This window comes from Delphinapterus leucas, chromosome 17 (genome assembly GCF_059928025.1).
Source record: "Delphinapterus leucas isolate spDelLeu-1000000601 "Yukka" chromosome 17, BTC_Dleu_Yukka2, whole genome shotgun sequence".
NCBI classification, from domain to species: Eukaryota; Metazoa; Chordata; class Mammalia; order Artiodactyla; family Monodontidae; genus Delphinapterus; species Delphinapterus leucas.
The window spans coordinates 84,620,744-84,640,854 of record NC_143145.1 but is presented as its reverse complement, the minus strand read 5'-3'; the positions used below and the strand labels follow the sequence as shown (position 1 = coordinate 84,640,854).

The following is a 20,111-nucleotide window of genomic DNA, read 5'->3' as shown; positions in this document are numbered from 1 at the left end:
TAATTTATATAATCCTCTTATTAACAGAAAGTTTTGTCTGCTGTCATGGCAGCAAAATTCGTCTATAATTTTATTTTTGGACTTTGTTTTAGTTACCAATTGCTATGCATTAAATTAGCACAAACTTAACGTCTTACAATAACTTTTATTTATTGTCTCCAGGTGTCTGTGGGTCAGGAATCTGAGCGCAGCCTGCTGGACCCTCTGCAGGGTGTTCTCGAGGTGTCATCCTAGGTGTTGGCCAGGGCTGGCGTCTCATCTAAAGTTCTCAATGCTGCTTCTGATCCTATTTGTTTGAGTTATTCACTCTGGACCTCTCTCTTTGAGCCAATTAGATAAGAAGGAATCAATTAATTTAAACCACTTAAAACCACATAAGTAAGAAAGATAAAGAGAATTCATTACAGTGCAGGAGTCTGATATAGGAAGTATTCCGAGAGACCCTAGAGGTGCCCCCAGGATTACAGAGAGCTGCAGACACAGCAGCTGTTCAAGGAACATAGCAACAAGCAGCAAAGTGTGAGAAATAACACAGAAATGTTTATTTGTGGGGGCATCTCTTTCGTTGCATAACTTTGAAAATGTTTTCAGCTCTAATAATTTTGGAGTTTAGACCAACAGATTTCAGACTAGTCGAAGGTAAAGTTATTTTCGGGGTCTTCAGAAAGCACACAGTCTAAAGCCATCACCTAGCCTTGACATTGCCAACCCTCCTGGTCAAACAAGAGGACCCACTCCTAGAAAGTTAAGACTCTTGCAGGGTTTCTAATCATGACAGTCACCGTTTTTGATGGTGTTAATGACAGTTCCCTCTACCAGGATCACGGCTGTGATCTCCTCAGCATCTTTGTGGGGGAGCCCGTCTTATCTCTACTTACTGCAGCTACTTATCCTCAGAGCCGTTGTGTGTGTGCAGAATCTAAGATGCTTTTGTTGGCTCAGCGTTTTTGCCTCTGTAAATGCATGCCGCTGTAATTTTGAATCCAAGCAGTCCCTCTCTCTTCTCACTCTACCGCATTTAAAAGAATAAAAGTAACAAGGGGTAACACTGGAAGCTGGAGGATGGAGAAAATTCAGTAGTGATAGCGAGATACTGAGGAACAATAAACTTAGTTATTTGAAAACATGAAAAAGGGTTTAGGGTGATGGATGGTGACAGTGCAATACCCTGGTCTCCTATGGTCTGATGAATAATGTCATGGCCACCCAACACATTCACCAGTGCCAGAAGGTAGGGGAAAGTCACCATAGCACCCCGGAGACCCACGTCACACTGCTAGATTAACCTTCGGAATCACACTTGTGCATCCAGAATACATTGAATCTGGGTCAGGTATTTTTTAATCATATTCTTGAAAAATCTAAATTCCATAAGAACTTTATATCAGAACAGGGTCAGATGCCGCCTATTTTGGGGAAATGGCCTGATCATGTTTTAGGAGTATTTACAGATACTTAGTAAAACGTTATCTCCCTCCTAGTGTGTTAACACTGTTTACGATTTTCTTCAGAATTCTGTTTTCTCATTGATCGTTAGCAGCCCACAGTGTCATTTAAATGATTGCAGACAAACATCAAATTTAAGAATGTTTCTGTGTAATACAAGGTCATGTCCTTGTTCAGATCTAGGATGGGTGTCGTCCAGCACGAAGCCTGTAATACTGCGTGTGTGTGTGTGTGCGTGTGCGTGCACGTGTGTCCATGCCAGTGTACTTAGAACTATTTACATGAGATTGAGGACAGGAGCAGGTGAGTGTGGTGTGAGCTTACTAGTCGCATTGGGGAGTAACTTGGCAACTTCAAGGAGGGATATTCTATTTGCTACTCTGTTAAAAGACGAACCGAGACATATTAAATATTGTGAGAATTTATATGATCAAAAAATTGATTCCGTTCAGGCAGCACCAAACCTGAAGTGGTTAGGAGCCCTCCACCCACGGGGGCAGGTTTTGATTTCTTAACCTTGACGCATTTTGGGCTGAGGTTTCAGTTTGCTTATGTAGGCTGCTAAGGCACTAAAACCACCTCAGTCTGATGGCTCCCTTGTTGAATTAACTTAACTTTTCTCATTTTAGGGCTATAGCTTGTCCTGCTCATAACTCAGTAACTTCAGTGAGAGAGACGGCTGATCATTAATTATTTTGAGCACATTGAGCAGGGCAGACATGAAAAAATGTTTTATATTAAATAAGTGGTTTACTGAAAGGATCTTGAGCATTGGGAAGAGGAAGAAAAAAGAGAAAAGAAATCTATAGATTCATACATTAATTATTGTAGAAAGTTTTGCCTTCAAATAAAATCTGTCTTAATGTTTTATGAAAAGGTCATGTTTAGTCATGCTTTTCTTCTATCTTATATTAAATTTTCATTATTATAATATTATTTCTACATCAGGAAGGAGAACAGATATAAAGAAGATAAATAAATAGACTGAGGGCAAAGAAATTAAAATAAATAATATTGTTTTATACAAACTGCAAGTGGGTATGAACTGCTCTAACAATTAACAGTTTAATAAATAGCAGAAGGATATAAATCAGAATTTTAAAAATAAATAAAATAAACTCAGAATGGATGAAAGACCTAAATGTAAGGCCAGACACTATCAAACTCTTAGAGGAAAACATAGGCAGACACTCTATGACATAAATCACAGCAAGATCCTTTTTGAACCACCTCCCACCTCCTAGAGAAATGGAGATAAAACCAAAAATAAACGAATGGGACCTAATGAAACTTAAACGCTTTTGCACAGCAAAGGAAAACATAAACAAGACAAAAAGACAACCCTCAGACTGGGAGAAAATATTTGCAAATGAAGCAACTGACAAAGGATTAATCTCCAAAATTTACAAGCAGCTCACACAGCTCAATATCAAAAAAACAAACAACCCAATCTGAAAATGGGCAGAAGACCTAAATAGACATTTCTCCAAAGAAGATATACAGATTGCCAACAAACACATGAAAGGATGTTCAACATCACTAATCATTAGAGAAATGCAAATCAAAACTACAATGAGATATCATCTCACACCAGTCAGAATGGCCATCATCAAAAAATCTACAAACAATAAATGCTGGAGACGGGGTGGAGAAAAGGGAGCCCTCTTGCACTGCTGGTGGGAAAGTAAATTGATACAGTTACTGTGGAGAACAGCATGGAGGCTCCTTAAAAAACTAAAAATAGAACTACAGCAATCCCACTACTGGGCATACACCTTGAGAAAACCATAATTCAAAAAGAGTCATGTACCGCAATGTTCATTGCAGCTCTATTTACAATAGCCAGGACATGGAAGCAACCTAAGGGTCCATCGACGGATGGATAAAGAAGATGTGGCACATATATACAATGGAATATTAGCCATAAAAAGAAACAAAATTGAGTCATTTGTAGTGAGGTGGATGGACCGAGAGTCTGTCATACAGAGTGAAGTAAGTCAGAAAGAGAAAAATAAATACCGTATGCTAACATATATATATGGAATCTAAAAAACAAAACAAAAAATGGTCATGAAGAACCTAGGGGCAAGACAGGAATAAACTCACAGACCTACTAGAGAATGGACTTGAGCAAATGGGGAGGGGGAAGGATAAGCTGGGACGAAGTGAGAGAGTAGCATGGACATATATACACTACCAAACGAAAAACAGATAGCTAGTGGGAAGCAGCCGCATAGCACAGGGAGATCAGCTCAGTGCTTTGTGACCACCTAGAGGGGTGGGATACGGAGGGTGGGAGGGAGGGAGATGCAAGAGGGAAGAGATGTGGGGACATATGTATATGTATAGCTGATTCACTTTGTTATAAAGCAGAAACTAACACACAAAGTAAAGCAATTATACTCCAATAAAGATGTTAAAAATAAATAAATAAATAACTTAGCAGTTAAATGCTTTCTTCACCAGAGAACTTGCTATAATGCTTTTAAATTTCCCTGAGGCACTATGGTATGTTCCTGTATAGACCTTTAACTATTTGAACAAAGATAATAACATCCAGAAGGATCTAAAAATATAATTAAATATTAGATGTCAATTAATACAAATAAATTGCACTATTATTGATATTCTATAAATGCTCTCAGAAATGAGGAGAAAAATCCTCAGAAATGTGTCTGAAGAGGATCTTGGTTATATAAATATATGTGTAGAATTGGAATAATTGCTTCCCTCCGGAAATAATAGCTTTAGGTTCTAGAGAGAATTTAATTGCATATGTAAAAAGGCAATTTTTCCTAAACACAGTGTCTATTCATGGCTTTGTTTTAAGACAGTGTTAATGTAGTTCTCAGGGAACGGAGACTCTCCACGGGTTCTTGGTCCATATTTGCATTTGAATAAGCAGAGCCCCCTAAGAGAGAACAGGCACTTACACACCTGTGTTCTCCTTGCTTTAATCACAGCCTCAGTTGCCTTCTATATAAGTTGCTCTGAGGTGAGGGGAGAAAATGCTTGCATCCTGAGGAGAGCATTATATCTCTTTTGTGTTTCTATCTTGTTTGCTTTTTTTTTTTTAAGAAAGCTCTGAAGAGTGAAAGATGTCTCAACTTGAATAGGTTTCTCTCTAGAATACCCATCCAGAGCTATCACCTTAGTATGAAGTGACATTTCTACAATTTACTCTTCTGGTTAATTTCTCTTTCTAGTGGAAAAATGTTTTTAATTGACATAACATTGTGTAAGTTTAAGGTGAATAAGGTGATGATTTGATAGATTTATATATGATCACCAAGGTAGGGTAAGCTCACATCCATCACATCACTTAATTATTTCTTTTTTGTGGTGAGAACTTTTAAGATCTACTCTCTTGCACCTTTGAAGTATATTGTACAGTGCTGCTAACTGTAAACACAGTAGTATGCATTAATTAGACCCCAAGAGTTTAGTCATCTTCTAAACTTTGATCAACACTTCCTCAATTCCTACAACCCCCAGCCCCTGGTAACCACCATTCTACTCTCTGTCTCGATGAGTTTGGCTTTTTCAGATTCCATGTATAAGTGAAAACATACAGCATTTCCTTCTCTGACTTACCTCACAGCGTAATGACCTCATGGACCATCCATGTTGTTGCAAATGGCGGATTTCCCTATTTCTCGTGGCTTAATAATAGTTCATTGCATATCTAAAAAATCTTCTTTATTCATCCACTTATGGACACTCAGGAGGGTTCCCTATCATGGCTATTGTGCATAATGCTTCAATAAATATGGGGTATCCTGTTATCCTGTTTACGTTTCATTTGGACACACACCTCAAAGTGGGATTGCTGGATCATATTGTAGTTACATTTTTATTTAAAAATTAAAAATTTTAATTTTTACCACTGAACTAATTTACATTCCCACCAACAATCAAGAAGGATTCCCCTGTCTCTGGACTCTCTCACACACTGGTTATCTCTTGTCTTTTTTATAATAGCAATTCCAACAGGTGTGAGGTGATGTCTCATTGTGGTTGTGATATGCATTTATCTGATCATTAGTGATGTAATTACTGTTGTGTAAGGACTTACTAATGCCATTTTATTAATTATTTTCAGAATATTTTGTAGTATAAATTGTTCCTTTTTTTCCTTCTTATGATGCCTCCCTTTGTGAGTTGGTGATTTTCCACAACGTAATTGCAATTAGCTGTAATTAAAAATGCGTTAATATGTTGAGTAATAACTAGATGGAGATAGATGGATAGAAAGATAGATATAGAGATAGATATATAGATATAGATGAATAGATAGATAGCAAGAGGTAGATCTTGATATATGTAGAGATAGATAAGTCATATGTATGTGTATGGTTATAGGTGCAGATGTGTTTTACATATATGTACATGTGTGTACATATGGTTGTATATATAGCGTGTATTATATATAGTTATATATGAGTAACAAGCTTTTTGCTGAAGTGGGCTTTTGTCAATTTCTAATCTTTAAGGAGATAAACTTAGTAGCACAGTAGAACCCTGTCTCTGTCTCTGTCTCTGTCTCTGTCTCTGCCGCTTATGTATGCAGCAAGCGTTTTCACATCTACCTGCCACATATAACACCCCCAGAACTTCTCTCTTTCCTCTTTGTGCTCTTCTACATTGAATAAAAAAGCTGAAGACATTTTCGTCCAAATAATTGAAAACACATAAAGGTTACATTCTTCAGCCAGCCAGACTTGGATAAGGCAGCGAATAGAGACAGCTCAGATAAGAGGAAAAGAGAGCTTGAAGGTTGCTTCTAGAAATGTTCTAAATTGGCCCGTTACCAATCATGACACGTTTGTTCTTTAACATCGTGCATTTCAGTTTTTATAAACTGTTCTGTAAAAAACTGTCATTCAGTTTTCATAAGAACCTCATACCCTCCGTAATTCTAGGAACGTTGTATAGGTAAACAACTAGATGTCCAACAAAACAGCAAATCAAGTTTCTATCCTGGCCTTCTGACTACGATCTCAGTACTTTTTCTTTGACACTTGGTCAAAGACTCTTGCGGATATTGGTCAAGTCAGGTGAGGTGTTCTGAGATTTTACAGAAGTAATTTACTAGTACAATCCCACCAACTACATCCCACCAACTACAGCATCAGAAATAATAAGGACATAAACAAGAGAATTTTTTGTATTGAGCTCATAGAACTCCTGAAATGAACTCCAGTTAATCACCTTCATATATTTTGGTGGATAAAGATCTGTAAGCAAATTACTGATATTAAACTTTTATCTCAAGATGTAAGTGAACTACACTTTTCGTTAAAATTGATGTTTTAATAACATGTTTTTTGTTGGTAAATTCTGAGCTTGAAGGAAGAATCTACTCACTTCCTCTACATATGCTTTTGGTTATCATTGGGTTTAGTATCTGATTTACATCTTTTCATTACACCTTTTCTAGTATGGATTTTTGGAATTTAATAATGTGATAATTTAAAATCTGCAGGAAGCATGTGGATAACAACTGTTTATTCAGTGGAACCATGAGAGGCGAATGGGTGACGCAGGGAACATTGTTTTCTAACTGTAATTTAACTTACTGAAATTCTCTTTCGAGGAATGCAGATCATCTTAACTGAATTACTTTTCTGACTCTTCCAATAACCGTGGAAAAAATATGGAAGACATATAGTATTTAATTTACTTCAAATTGAATGTCAGTGTGTTTTTATCATTTAGAGAAACTTAGATATGTACTTTCAATAAATTATACGTATTGTACCTGTAACATAAATCATATTAAGTGAAAAAGAAAACTCCAAGAATTTTTATCCCCTGTATGAGAATATCTTTAGAACTTTTACCTAAGATCCCATTTCCTTTATCCTAAGGTTTGCATATACATAATTAGATTTTGTATTGCCAGATAACTCTCCAGAATGGTGAACCAGACTATTACTGTGGAGAAAAAAAAATTCTACTTCATTATGTCCTATTATCTTTATTGCTTTTTCTCCCATATTAAGGTTTTCAGTACCTCTCATTTAAAACTTTGAATATGAAGTTATGTGGGGACACGGTGTTTTTTCCCATAGTTGTAGAGCTTTTCCTAATATTATCTGCTCTACAATAAGTTTTTCTGATTGATTTTGGTGGCATCTTGATTTATATATTTAGTTGCAACTCATAAATTGGTCCATCTTAAATCTCCTCATTGCATTCCTTTGGTGTCCGGAGCCGTACCAGCACCACTGTGTTTGTTTCTTTGGCTTTGCAGCGTTTCCACGCACTTGTTTTCTGTTCGGGATGAGCCCCGCGTCAGATGGCAGCACAGCCCACACGGCACGGTGGTCAGCTCTCCTGTTTGCTGCCTCTGCACCAGGCAAGTCCTCGTGTCAGTAACTGACTTCAGACTATTAGAAAGAAACAGCATCTCCAGGTTAAACCTGCGGGCTCTGCAGGTGGGGAGGGGAAATCATGCACTCGGGCAGCTTGTCCTACCAGCAGTTGTCTTTCCGTGTCCTGAGCTGCTACTGATTATTTCTCTGGAAATGGGATGGCCAGTAATTTTACAAGACAGTACAGGACAAGTGGAACTGAATTAGAGACCTTCTCCGTCCTCCGTGTAATCTTCAGGCAGCTGCACAGCCCATTCTGGTTCTGCAAGCCCCTGCATCCTCCTTTGCTTCAGTGTTTCATAAGGTAAATCTGGTGCAGTCCCAGCCCTGCTAGTTTACTTTTGTGACAGACGATAGATATCAAGGAAGTGTTTATAATAGAAAAGGAGACAGAATTATCGCCAGAAATATTAATATCATCAGCAAAGTATAGTAAAGCATCCATTTCTTCCTTTATGTCATATTTTCTTTTAACTAACAATGTGAAGCTTCTAGAACTTTTTATTGAATAGCTTGAGAAGACAGCCTAAGCAGCTATTAATGCTGCAATTCAGAGAATCAAAGTGTTCTTCTATGATCCCTTACTTTCCCCACAGCCCAAGTTATTATGACCTTAGATTTTCTGGTATCATAGTCACGAGGAGGTTCAGATCTGTCAGCAGAAAGTAAACAATATAGTAGAAAAGTGAAGGGATTTCAAAGCTAAACTGCCTGAGTTAATGTCTGTTTCCAACACTCTGTCATTGGGACCCTGGGGGCAAATTATTTTCATTTTTGTTGAAAATTTCACATGAAATGCTTAGTAGAGAATTTGCTTGTAGATTATGGTTAGGGTCATCTTACGTGAGAAGTGACATCCAAGGAGACTTAGTCATGCTTAGGTGTGGAATGCACTTTCTTGGGGAGAGACTTTCTTCCATTCGTTAGGAGTATTTTTTTTCCTTTGCGTGTTTAAAATTTTTATATTTACTTATTTAGTTAGACAAAACTGTTGAAACAAAGTGGATTAGGATCCAACTTCTAATGTGCTCCCAGAAGAGCAAGTCAACTAAATCAGAGTTAAGCCCACAATTCTGGTTGAGCCACCTTTGGGGGATTTGGGCCCAAGAGGACCAAACCCCATTTGTGGTTGCAGATCCTGAGAAAATACAACAATGATGAATGCAGCTCAGCAGCGGTCCAGCTCGTGCATGGTCCTGTCTGGAGCCCGTGGTGAATGTAGAGGCTGGTCTACTCAAAGCCCATCTCACCCCTCTTCCGGGTACCTGTGACAGTTACAGCAGGGATGCAAAGCTACACAGAGTTCCCGCACTCCTTGTATGGGATTTAAGTTTCATCAGTCACTTGATGACTTTGATCAAATGGGGAACTTTGATTCTGAACTGAATTACCTGGATAAAGAAACACGATTAGGGGAATCTGCCTTTCGGGTGTAGATTTTAGCAAGAGAGATTGGGTGAATAATAAGGTGAGAGACAATTAATTCAACTCTTTATTTTTGGTTTATCACTCCCCCAGTAATACGATCTTGCTTCTCAAGGTCTGAATGACGTAGGTACCGACCTCACTCATCCATATGGTTGTTTTAGAAGGACAAATGGCAAGTAAGTCGGTATGGACTCCTGGACTTTACTAGACTTGCTGCATGACAGACACTGGACTATAGCACTTTAATACCCTGACTGACTGAGTCCTCAGGCCACCCTGTCAAACAAGTCCCATCAATAGCTCCAGTTTACAGTGAGAAATCCAGTTCACCACAAATGAAAGTAATTTGCCCGGGTCACAGTGACTGAGTGTTGGAAGTGGACACTAGCTCAGGCAGTTTAGCTTTGAAATCCCTTCACTTAATCACTAAACTAACTGTTAATCCTCTGCTGACAGATCTGAACCTCCTCGTGACTATGATACCAGAAAATCCAGGGCCATAATAACTTGGGCTGTGGGGAAAGTAAGGGATCATAGAAGAACACTTTGGTTCTTTAATTTGCAGCATTAATGCATGAGGCTCAGTCCCTAGACTTGGGCTAAAACTTGGGACATGTAGCAAGCAGAAACTTCCTGAATAGTAAGAGGAACAGTTGTGGTTCTCTGCTCTCTCTTGAAACCTGGCCTGTTGCGTCAGGCATTTTTGACCCATACGCCTCCTAAGCCAGGTGTTCCCTTACTCAAGTGTCAGAGTCCATTCGGAGTTTCAAAAACACGAGAGGCACGGGTATTGAAAGCACTGGGCAAGAAGACCTCAACTGTTGAAAGAGAGTGGCAAGATTGAGAGAAATGAAGACCAGATGGGTCTCTTAGGAAGAAAGAGGACTGATCCCTGAAGTGCTAAATATAGACTTTGTGTAGATGATATTTAAGGCAACTTGGGTGAAGGAAAACAAAACACACACAACCCTCAAATACTAGAGGGTCATCACACTTGTATAAGTAAATATGTCTACTGTGTTCTTCATGCGGCACCACTGTGAACACAGTATGTAACACATTATTGTTTCCCCTGAAGCAGAGGACGGGTGCACATTTATAAGCAGCTTTCTCATTCATTATCTGTTTGACTTTTCATCTTAAGCCTTAGAACTTTCTCCAACACCATGGGGCTACAATGAGGTATACTGGTTAGATACTTCCCGGAGAAAGGTAGCTGGAAACAACATATCAACTCCTTCTCCAGAGAGAAACTAGAGGTTTAAAACAGTGCCATCTATACCTTAAAGGCATAAACTCAATGACAATAAATATTGGAGTATGAAGTTTTCTCCTTTCTGTATCATTCCCAAAAATTTATGTGATATTTTGCTATAATTAATTAGCTGAAATTTATCTTTTTCATTTCTTTTATCTTAAAAGATAAAAGATAAAGATAAAAAATAAATGGATTGTAGTAGTAAATAGAATTTAGAATGATTGGTATGACTCTGAATTTGGGGGAAAGTTAAGTGTCACTCAGGTTATAGTTTTTTCTTGTACATTTTCTAATACTTGTATTGTGATTCACTGGGTTGAATGTTTCACTTAATCTTGAAGGGCTCTAAAGAATGGGTACAGTTTAACTGAGTTCATTTCCAACCATGCCCTTACAAAATGGACCACTGTTCACAAGGCAGCAGGAAAGTGGGGAGCTCACAGGGGGATCATCCATGATGTCCATTTATCCCATTTTTAATATAGTCATGGACTTTTCTTCTTCGCCACACCCTGCGGCTTGCGGGATCTTAGTTCTCCAACCAGAGATCGAACCCAAGTGGATCCGGGTTGGCAATGGAAGTGCCAAGTCCTAACAACTGGACACCCAGGGAATGCCCAGTAAAGGACTTTTAAATAGCCTTTCATATTTAGAAAAGGTTTATATTTACAGAAAAGTTGAGAAGGTAGTACAGAGCTCCCACGTACCCCTCACCCAATCTGTTCTTATTGTTAATATCTTATATGAGCATGATGCATTTGTTACAACTAATGTACCAGTAAAAAATACATGGTTTTCACTGAAGCCCCAGGTCCATGCAGATTTTGTTAGCTGTTACCTAGCGTCCTTTTTCTGTCCCAGGATCTCATCGAGTATGCCCTGTTATATTTAGTCCTCATGTCTCCTGAGACTTCTCTGGGCTGTGACTGTCTCAAGTTCCCTTGTTTTTGATGCCTTGACAGTTTTGAAGAGTACTGGTGGGATATTTTATAGAATGTCTCTCAAAAGGGGTTCCTCTGATGTTGTTCTCCTGATTAGACTGGGTTCCTGGAGCAAGATGACAAACAGCAGTGCCATTTTCACTGCATCATATACTGTCAACCTGCTCTATGCCTTGACCTGACCCCACCTCCACCCCCGCCTCCTTACTGTGCTTTTTGGAAGGAAGTTACTAGGGACAGGGGCAGCCCACAGCTTGGAAGTGGGGACTTACCCTCCTCCCTTTTATGTAGGGCAGAGCAGCTACAAAACTTATTTGCAATTTTTCTGCAAAGAGATGGTCTCTTCTTCCCCGTTTGTTAAGTTATCCGATCATTTCTTTATGTCATTATGGACTCATGGATTTTTATTTTGTACTTTGGGTTTTAATCCAACACTACTTTATTTATTTGTAGTTCACCTTTTGTTGGTTCACCTTTGGCCCTGGGAGCTCTTTTCAGATAGATGGCTCCTGTGCTTCTGTAACACACCCCCATGATAGTGATCTTTTGATTTGTTTGTTTTGTTTTGGGAGCACATACACGTTCTAGCTCCATAGAATGCTCCGGGATCAGCTTGTCTATTTCCTCCCCAAATTCTGGACTCAGCCATTTCTCCAGAAGCCTTGGTTCCCTTTACTGGCAAATGGTACTAGAAACCAAGATCTGGGCGCTCTGTGTCCTCATTGCTCCTCGGACGACCTTCTGTGATGGGCACACTCAGCCGACAGGCCGAAGAAATGTATGTGTGCATACACACTTGCATAAACCTATTTCTCATCGTGAATTACGATTAATTTCTCATCTCCTTTGAGTAAATACCAATGAGCACAATTGCTGGTCTTATGATAAGAGTGTGTTTAACTTTGTAAGAAACCACCAGATCGTCTTCCAAAGTCGCGGCACCTTTAAAGCATTCCCACCAGCTGCAAATGAAGGCTCCCGTTGCTCCACATTCTCGCCAACATTTGTAAGGTCAATGTTCTTGGTTTTGGCCAGTCTAATAGGTGTGTAGTAGCATCTCATTATTGTTTCAATTTGCATTCCCCTGATCTACCTCTGTTCATTTTTTAAACTGGAGTATTTAGATCCTTCAAATATGCCAATTAAAGACTCCAGTTTTAGATTCAAAGTGATTATTGACATAATGGATTAATATCTACTGTGTGTTAACTGTTCACTACTCATTGACCTGTTCTTTTTTCTTCCCCCTTTTTCTGCTTCCCTGGTTTTCATTAAGCGTACACATGCATTCTGGACCTGTAGTTTGGTGCATCATAGTTTTGGAAAGTCTTCGCTGTTATGACTTGCGGTACCTCTTCTTCTTCACCCTCTCTTTTTCCCAGTATCTGCGCTGCACGTGTCATTGCTCTGGAATTTCCCCCACGGCACTGGCATATTGTTCTTCTCCTTGCTGTTGTTTGTTCTTACTATTTTTCCCTTTGTATTTCAGTTTGGGAAGTTTCTGTCGACATCTTTTCAAGCTCGCTTATTCTTTCCTTGGCCCTGTCTAGGCTTCTGATGAGCCCGCCCAATGCACTCTTCATTTCTGTTTTAGGGCTTTGGTTCTAGCCTTTCCTCTTGAGTCTTTGTGAGAGTTTGTGTTTCTGTTCTTGCACGCTGCTGACTTTTTCCAGGGTGATCCAGGTGAAGGCTCCAGCAGCCAGCCTCTCCTCCAGGCAAGCTGATCTGAGCTTTCTCTGTACACATCATCCCTCTAGATATCAGCGTGGCAACTTGTTATGAGACCTCAGTGCTCTGATCATTTGATGAAAGCGGTTCAGGTTTTTTTCTTGCTGCACATGTGGAATGGACAGCTTCTAAGCTCTCTGCTCATCAGAGCTGAAACCAGGAGCCTGTTTTTTAACTAGCAATGTTTAGGCTGTTTAATATATGCTTTGACTCTCTGTGCAGGGAGTCATGCAGTAAAGATTGAAATATATACTTTTGGCTTGGACATTCCTAATGGTTCTTAGGACCAGAGAGGGAGGGTCATTATAGGGTTAATGCAGAATTTCACTGTACGACTTTCTCATGCACTTTGTTGGATTTTAAAAAGCACATGTGTTTGTAATAAAATCTGCTTATATTTGTAGTGAAGAATGATATAATACTTCAAGTTTAAAAAATAAATTATAAAAGGAATATAGAATGACTAAACGTAGGTAGGCAATGCCAATGCAATTCTTGTAGCAAATATATAATATTTAAACCTAATAATTCTGTTCGTATTGATGAGTTCTGTAAAGGGCATCCCTGCCTTAGAGACCTTTCAGTTTTATAAGGTTATGAAAAATACATAATGATTTTCCCTGAAAAAAATTGTAGTGGATACATTTTTGTACATAGACACAGAATTTAATCTAAACGTAACAATTTACTAATGTGTTAGACCGAGAACAGGATGTTTAATTGCCTCAAGTTTGGGTGGCTGATAGCCCAGCCATCTATGCTGTGAACCTCAAAGTATATCTGCAAGTAAGATTTACTTTCTTCAAGTGAAGAGCTTTTAATTTCTTTCTATTTTAAATTATCCCCATTATACCTAGATCTGACTAGACATCTTTTTGTTGTCCAACAAATGTGTCACTGAAATGAATAAAGTCAATCCTGGATTACCTGGGCATAAATTGTGCTCACGGTGGATTACCCTGACAGTGTTTTTCTGCCTTTTCCCTGCCAGCCAGGTTTTTTCCGGCCTAGATATCTTACAAGTAAACTCCAAGTACATCCCTGTAAAGATTACCTTAGGAATGACATAAATGTGAAAATAAATCTGTTGAAAATCAGTCTAACCCGAAAACCAAATAAAAATAAGGTAACGATAGCCCCCTTTGTTGCTAAACAGAGTTGGCCATGATAAAATAAAAGGGTGATTGCCACCATTTGGTCTGTGACACTCAAGGATTTCTTCAGTAAGTCAAAGGAGCATTGTAATAATCCCAACAATTGCTTACAAAGGATTAGTTTCGCGGTACTTTAATTCTTGGAAGCAGCAGGATAAGAATGAGCCAGATTAGAAGCTACAGGCCTACTTGTACTACTCACTAATTAGCTTCCCTCTTAGCCAAGCCGTGGACCTTTCCAGACGCTATGTGCCGTGTAAAGACCCCTGTGATGACTGAAATCTACACATTGATGCTGTGTGATTGCTTCTTTCTAAAAGTCTAGTATTTTAGAATCAATGTTGTTTAACAGTGAGTGCGGAAATAGGATATGAAGAAAATCAGACCCCAAACATGAAATGTAATGCAATCAGGACAAAGTACTTTGTCTTAGGCTATGCACAGTGGATTTTTACAAATTATTATGACATGGTGATATTCAGATAAATTTCATATCTAAGGAGGATATAACACCAGGGGGGATATAAGAAGTCTATTTGACTCAGTAAGAAAATGTTTAAATAATGTGTTTTTACTCTGTGCCATATGCATACTCCATAATGGTGGGAACTATTACTGCTCATGTTTGAACTGATTTTGATAAGACCTTTATTATCCAAGAAATATTATATTTCATCTTCTCCTTTGTGCCATGCCTTGTGCTAACCCTTGATGTGTTTTCTCTTTTCATCCTGACAGCATCACTATGTAGCCAGAGGTCTTGTACTCCATTGCACCAGTTAGGTGACAAAGCCATCAGACTCAGAGCTAGAATTCCAAGCCAAGCAGGATTTTTTTTTTTTTTTTTTTTTTTTTGCTGTACACGGGCCTCTCACTGTCGTGGCCTCTCCCGTTGCGGAGCACAGGCTCCGGACACGCAGGCTCAGCGGCCATGGCTCATGGGCCCAGCCGCTCTGCGGCATGTGGGATCTTCCCGGACCGGGGCACGAACCCGTGTCCCCTGCATCGGCAGGCAGACTCTCAACCACTGCGCCACGAGGGAAGCCCTGTTTTGTTTTTTTAAAAAAATATTTATTTAGGCTGCTCTGGGTCTTAGTTGCGGCATGTACACTTCTTAGTTGCGGCATGCATGTGGGATCTAGTTCCCTGACCAGGGATTGAACCCGGGCCCCCTGCATTGGGAGTGCAGTCTTACCCACTGGACCACCAGGGAAGTCCCCAAGCCAAGCAGTTTGATTTCAGAACTGCTCTGTGTTAATACTTCTCAATTAAGACAATTCTAAGAAAAATGAAATAATTATCAACGAATGAGTGGTGAGATTCCACTTCCAATTCTTTTTAAAAGGGAGATAACAAATATTTTAAAAAAGTGTTTTAGTTTTATACAAAATGCTGCAGTTGCAAATATAAAATTATTTTGTTTTAATGGGACAAAAAGATCTACATGCTACATAGTGTCAGACACCCAGTCTCAAAATTTATTTTCCCGTCATTCTGTCTCTTGAATTCCTATAATATGAGTTAACCTCTGTGAACGAGATCAACAAGGCTTCTCTCAAGATGCTCACGTTTCAAAGGGACACACGGAAAATTAACAAATAAAAATAAATGTCAGACTGGATATGTGTACTGTGATAAACTCCTGAATTTCTTCAGGGATTTCGATAATTTTTAATGAATATAAATGGATTATACAATCCAAACAACTATGATAGAGTCCAGAAATGTTATCTTTCACTTACAAGTGGTAGTTTTTTTTCTCATTCTCTTCATCACCACACTTCTTTATACAAACTCAGTAATTTCTAGAACATTATATCTTTTAACTTCCATTGTGATAATAAAGAAAGCCTTCCAAACAAAGCAGCTCTGTTGCCTGGGCAACACTTCTCTTCCGGTATTCATCCGGTTCCAGATAAGGGACCATTTTAACCATCAGTAAAGATATGCAGATTATATCCCCTAATGAATGATAGGGATTCTATTCAACCTGAGTAATGAAATTCACTTGTAGGAGAAATACGTCTCTGTAGAATGATTAGAACTTAGTGTTGGGCTGCAGGATTACATGGCCGCTGTAACATAATCACTCCATACCCATTGGGCATTCATTGGCAAACATTCTCTGAGCACATAAGTGATGTGTGATATAGAAGTAAATATACATAGCCCTCCTCTCCAAGAATTCATGGGCAAGTGGGAGAGACGAATGAGGACAAAAAGCTAATACTTCATCATAAGAAAAATGGTAAGTACTTTGTTTTTCCATTACAAGGTGCCACAGTGGTACGAGATGGTTAACTCACATCTCTGCCGTGTTGTCGCTGCACAGAGTAGCAGAGTAATTCAAATTCTGTTCACGCTGTGGAATGGAGCAGGTCAGGAATTCAAAAGCACCCTTGACTTCCTTTGAGCAGCTGTGTGTGTTTTAAGATCAAGCTGACCAATTTGAATAGAAATTTTAGTCGGAACGTTCTCTGAACTGTTCTGTCAGAGAACATGTCATGCGGCTCCAGCCCGGACCAGGCTGCCTGCACGACAGTGGACAATTTCCCAGTGGTGCCTCCCCCCATCACCGCCATCTGGAAACATCTCTCCTCTAAACTACTTGCAATTTATTGCCTGTGTTGGTTGTGTAGCCCTACCACACATTCCATCGTGTCTTTGTTGTGTGCACGTGTGCCACCTTCCCTGTCGAGGTGCAGAACCTGAGCATCTTTATGTATGCAGCAGGACCAAGGGTCTCCTCACGCAAAGGAGACGCTCAGTAGACGTTTCGGGAAGGGAATAGACCATCCTGCGTGCACATGTGTGTGTGTGAACAGCTTAACAAACGAACAGGGATTTCTCAATGAAGAATTCTGTGTAAGCATTTCTTTCAAACGGGCCTGTTTTACGGAATTATTTTCTTGTGATTGAGTATTGAGCGGCAAAACAAACCCAAAGGGAATGGAAGGAGTATGGATGAAATCACTTATAAATTATGTAGGCTATGGCACACCACATACCACTTTCGGGGGGGCATTCCAGGAATGATTTTTGGCATCAGTATAAATATTTATGAGTTGATCTGAAAATAAAGTGTTTTGCCATTGAACTTTTGGAAGAATGAAATATGATTTCATTTTCAGTTACAGCATTAGAAAAGCCCAAATTTCGCCTTCTCTTTATTTTTACATAGACCAGAAAAACTGAGATTGCTTTGTTTGTGTTTTTTTCACAATTTTGTAAAGATCATCATAGGGCAGATTATATATTCCTCATGGAAACTACATTATAACTGGAAGTTAACTGAGCACCATGAACATACCATGAAAGCAAAGACGTATTCAATACTATAAAATAGTTCTCTAATTATTTACAAGAAAAATGTATGCAAAAATTGGCATAGGGCTTCCCTGGTGGCGCAGTGGTTGGGAGTCTGCCTGCTGATGCAGGGGACACGGGTTCGTGCCCTGGTCCGGGAAGATCCCACATGCCGCGGAGCGGCTGGGCCCGTGAGCCATGGCTGCTGAGCCTGCGTGTCCGAAGCCTGTGCTCCACAATGGGAGAGGCCACAACAGTGAGAGGCCCGCGTACCACAAAAAAAAAAAATAAAGAATTGGCATAAATATATCATATATATGATATATGCTGATTAAGAGAGGGATTCATGGTACACCCATAAACACATGAATGCACAACTCTACTGTAACTGAGATTGCTTTGAACTGGATTGTTTGGGAGTGCAGGGATGCGTGAGTTTTGTATTTTGTAGGGACCAGGAAGATAGGGGTCAAGAGTACATCTCCTGTGCCGCCTTCTCCTGTTGTGTTTTCTGCTCCTGAGGATTTCCTCAGTGTTATTTGTGCAATGAAAGTGGCCTGATCTGATTCAATATTAATCTATATCTCTACTAACAGCTTGATTTGGGGCCAGAAAACCTTTTTCATTTGTCCACCCTAGTCTTTGACACTTAGAACATAGAATGAGAAGTGCAAAGCAAATGGATAATAGTGACATAAACAAGTCAGGAGTCAGGTGGTTTCCTGACAAAGCTGAGGGACAGTAGGAAAGTGACATCGCAGGAGCGAGGGGAGATCACTGCCCGACTCACAGCTGCCTGTGCGTCTCAGGGAGACCCTGTCCAACTTCACCTGTAGTGCTTCCAGCAGCTGTGTTGCTGGAGGGAAAACGGACAAACCAAACCAAACCTGTGTCTGTCTCCCATTCATGGCAGTTAGAGTGCGGTTGTTAGATCTGCTCTGTCTATGCCCCGACCACTAGACTTCTCTTTCTGCACCACCTGCTGCAGGGGCCCCTGTCTGGGGGAACCTGTGTTTCAAGGCAGGACCAACCAGGCTTGTCTCAACTAAAACACAACACGTGCACATCAAAAGAGAAAAACAGAATGATCAGCCTAGAATTTTGGAGGATGGTATTCTTCAGGAGATTTGCAGGTATAATTTTTTATATAAAAATTAATATATTGTATTCACTTTTTTGCTTAACAACACTTAAAAATAATGTTAGATACAGAACTTGACAGATACATTGGGCTCTATTTAACTAAATACTTTTTTTATAATCGATCCTTTTATAGATGATCTTATTTGCGAAGCAGAAATAGAGACACAGATGTAGAGAACAAATGTATGGATACCAAGGGGGAAAGGGGTGGGGGAGGAGGGATAGGGAGACTGGTATGGACACATATACACTATTGATACTATGTATAAAATGGACAACTGATGGAAACATGCTGTATAGCACAGGGAACTAACTCACCTAGTGCTCTGTGGTAACCTAAATGGGAGGGAAGTCCGAAAGGGAGGGGATATCTGTATGTGTATGGCTGATTCATTTTGTTGTGCAGTGGAGGCTAACACAACATTGTAAAGCAACCATACTCCAATAAAAATTAATTAAAAAAATAATAAAACTAAAATTGATACGTTTCTATAGCTCTCAAATATTACCACATGTTACAGATGAATGGGCATTTTCATGTTTTATTATAATGAACAGGGCCATATTGCAAGATACTTTAATGTTTCTGTGAAAGATGAAGCTGTGTTTGTGTATATTTTACATATGTGTATCAATATAGGAAACATTTTAATACTGGATACCACTGGCTGAAGGATGGACAAGAGGCACAGAGAGAAATAATTTTTTCTTTTTCTCTATATGCTTTAATTTGCCACTATAATTAAATCAAAATAAGCCATATAAGGGGCATTGTATGACATATCACGGTCTGAACAGGGCTCATTATTTCTCATTTTTATCTGCATTGACATTTGAGAGCAAGATAATTAAATGTGTCATGTTATGAAACGGTCAGTAAGAAGAACAAAAACTTGTACCTAAAGGTGGCAATTCATTATCATATTATATTATTTAACTAAGGATTAGGGTTGTTATGACTGTATTCCTGCTTGAATGTGTCATCGTCCATAATTGGCAAAGTTTAAGTGTTGACATCCTAAAATTTTATAGTTGATGTTCAAGGTGACAATGATGAGGATCGATGAGATTCATAAAATAGGAGATCAAGGAGAGGTTTGTTTTTAAAACCAACTTGAAAAGTGTTATCAATCCAGATAAAAAATTGTATTCCAAATAACTGATTGAGTCTAAGCCTTCTCATTCAAGAGAGTTGATAGGCAAAGACATATCTTCTTAGACTCAAAATCCAATAGTGTTCAAACATTCTGGAGAATTTTTAGGAGGCGATTGTGAGTTTAATTGCATTTTCCTGGGTAACTGTTCATATAGTATTTGCCACAGAGTGATA

The 20,111-nt window shown here is 39.2% G+C and overlaps 1 protein-coding gene across 2 annotated transcripts in view; it reads left to right on the top strand.

Annotated features, from left to right (window-relative positions):
• The window catches only part of SNTG1 (syntrophin gamma 1), a 460,796-nt gene that overhangs the window by 142,147 nt on the left and 298,538 nt on the right, over positions 1-20,111 (top strand). Inside the window, exon 3 of one of the 2 annotated variants that reach the window (XR_016388569.1) lies at positions 163-20,111. This exon is cut by the window's right edge and continues 19,735 nt beyond it. The exons of the other annotated variant lie outside the window; for it this stretch is intronic. The gene's annotated coding sequence lies outside the window, so the exon portion shown is untranslated. The remainder of the gene's footprint in view (positions 1-162) is intronic. 2 annotated transcript variants of the gene reach the window in all.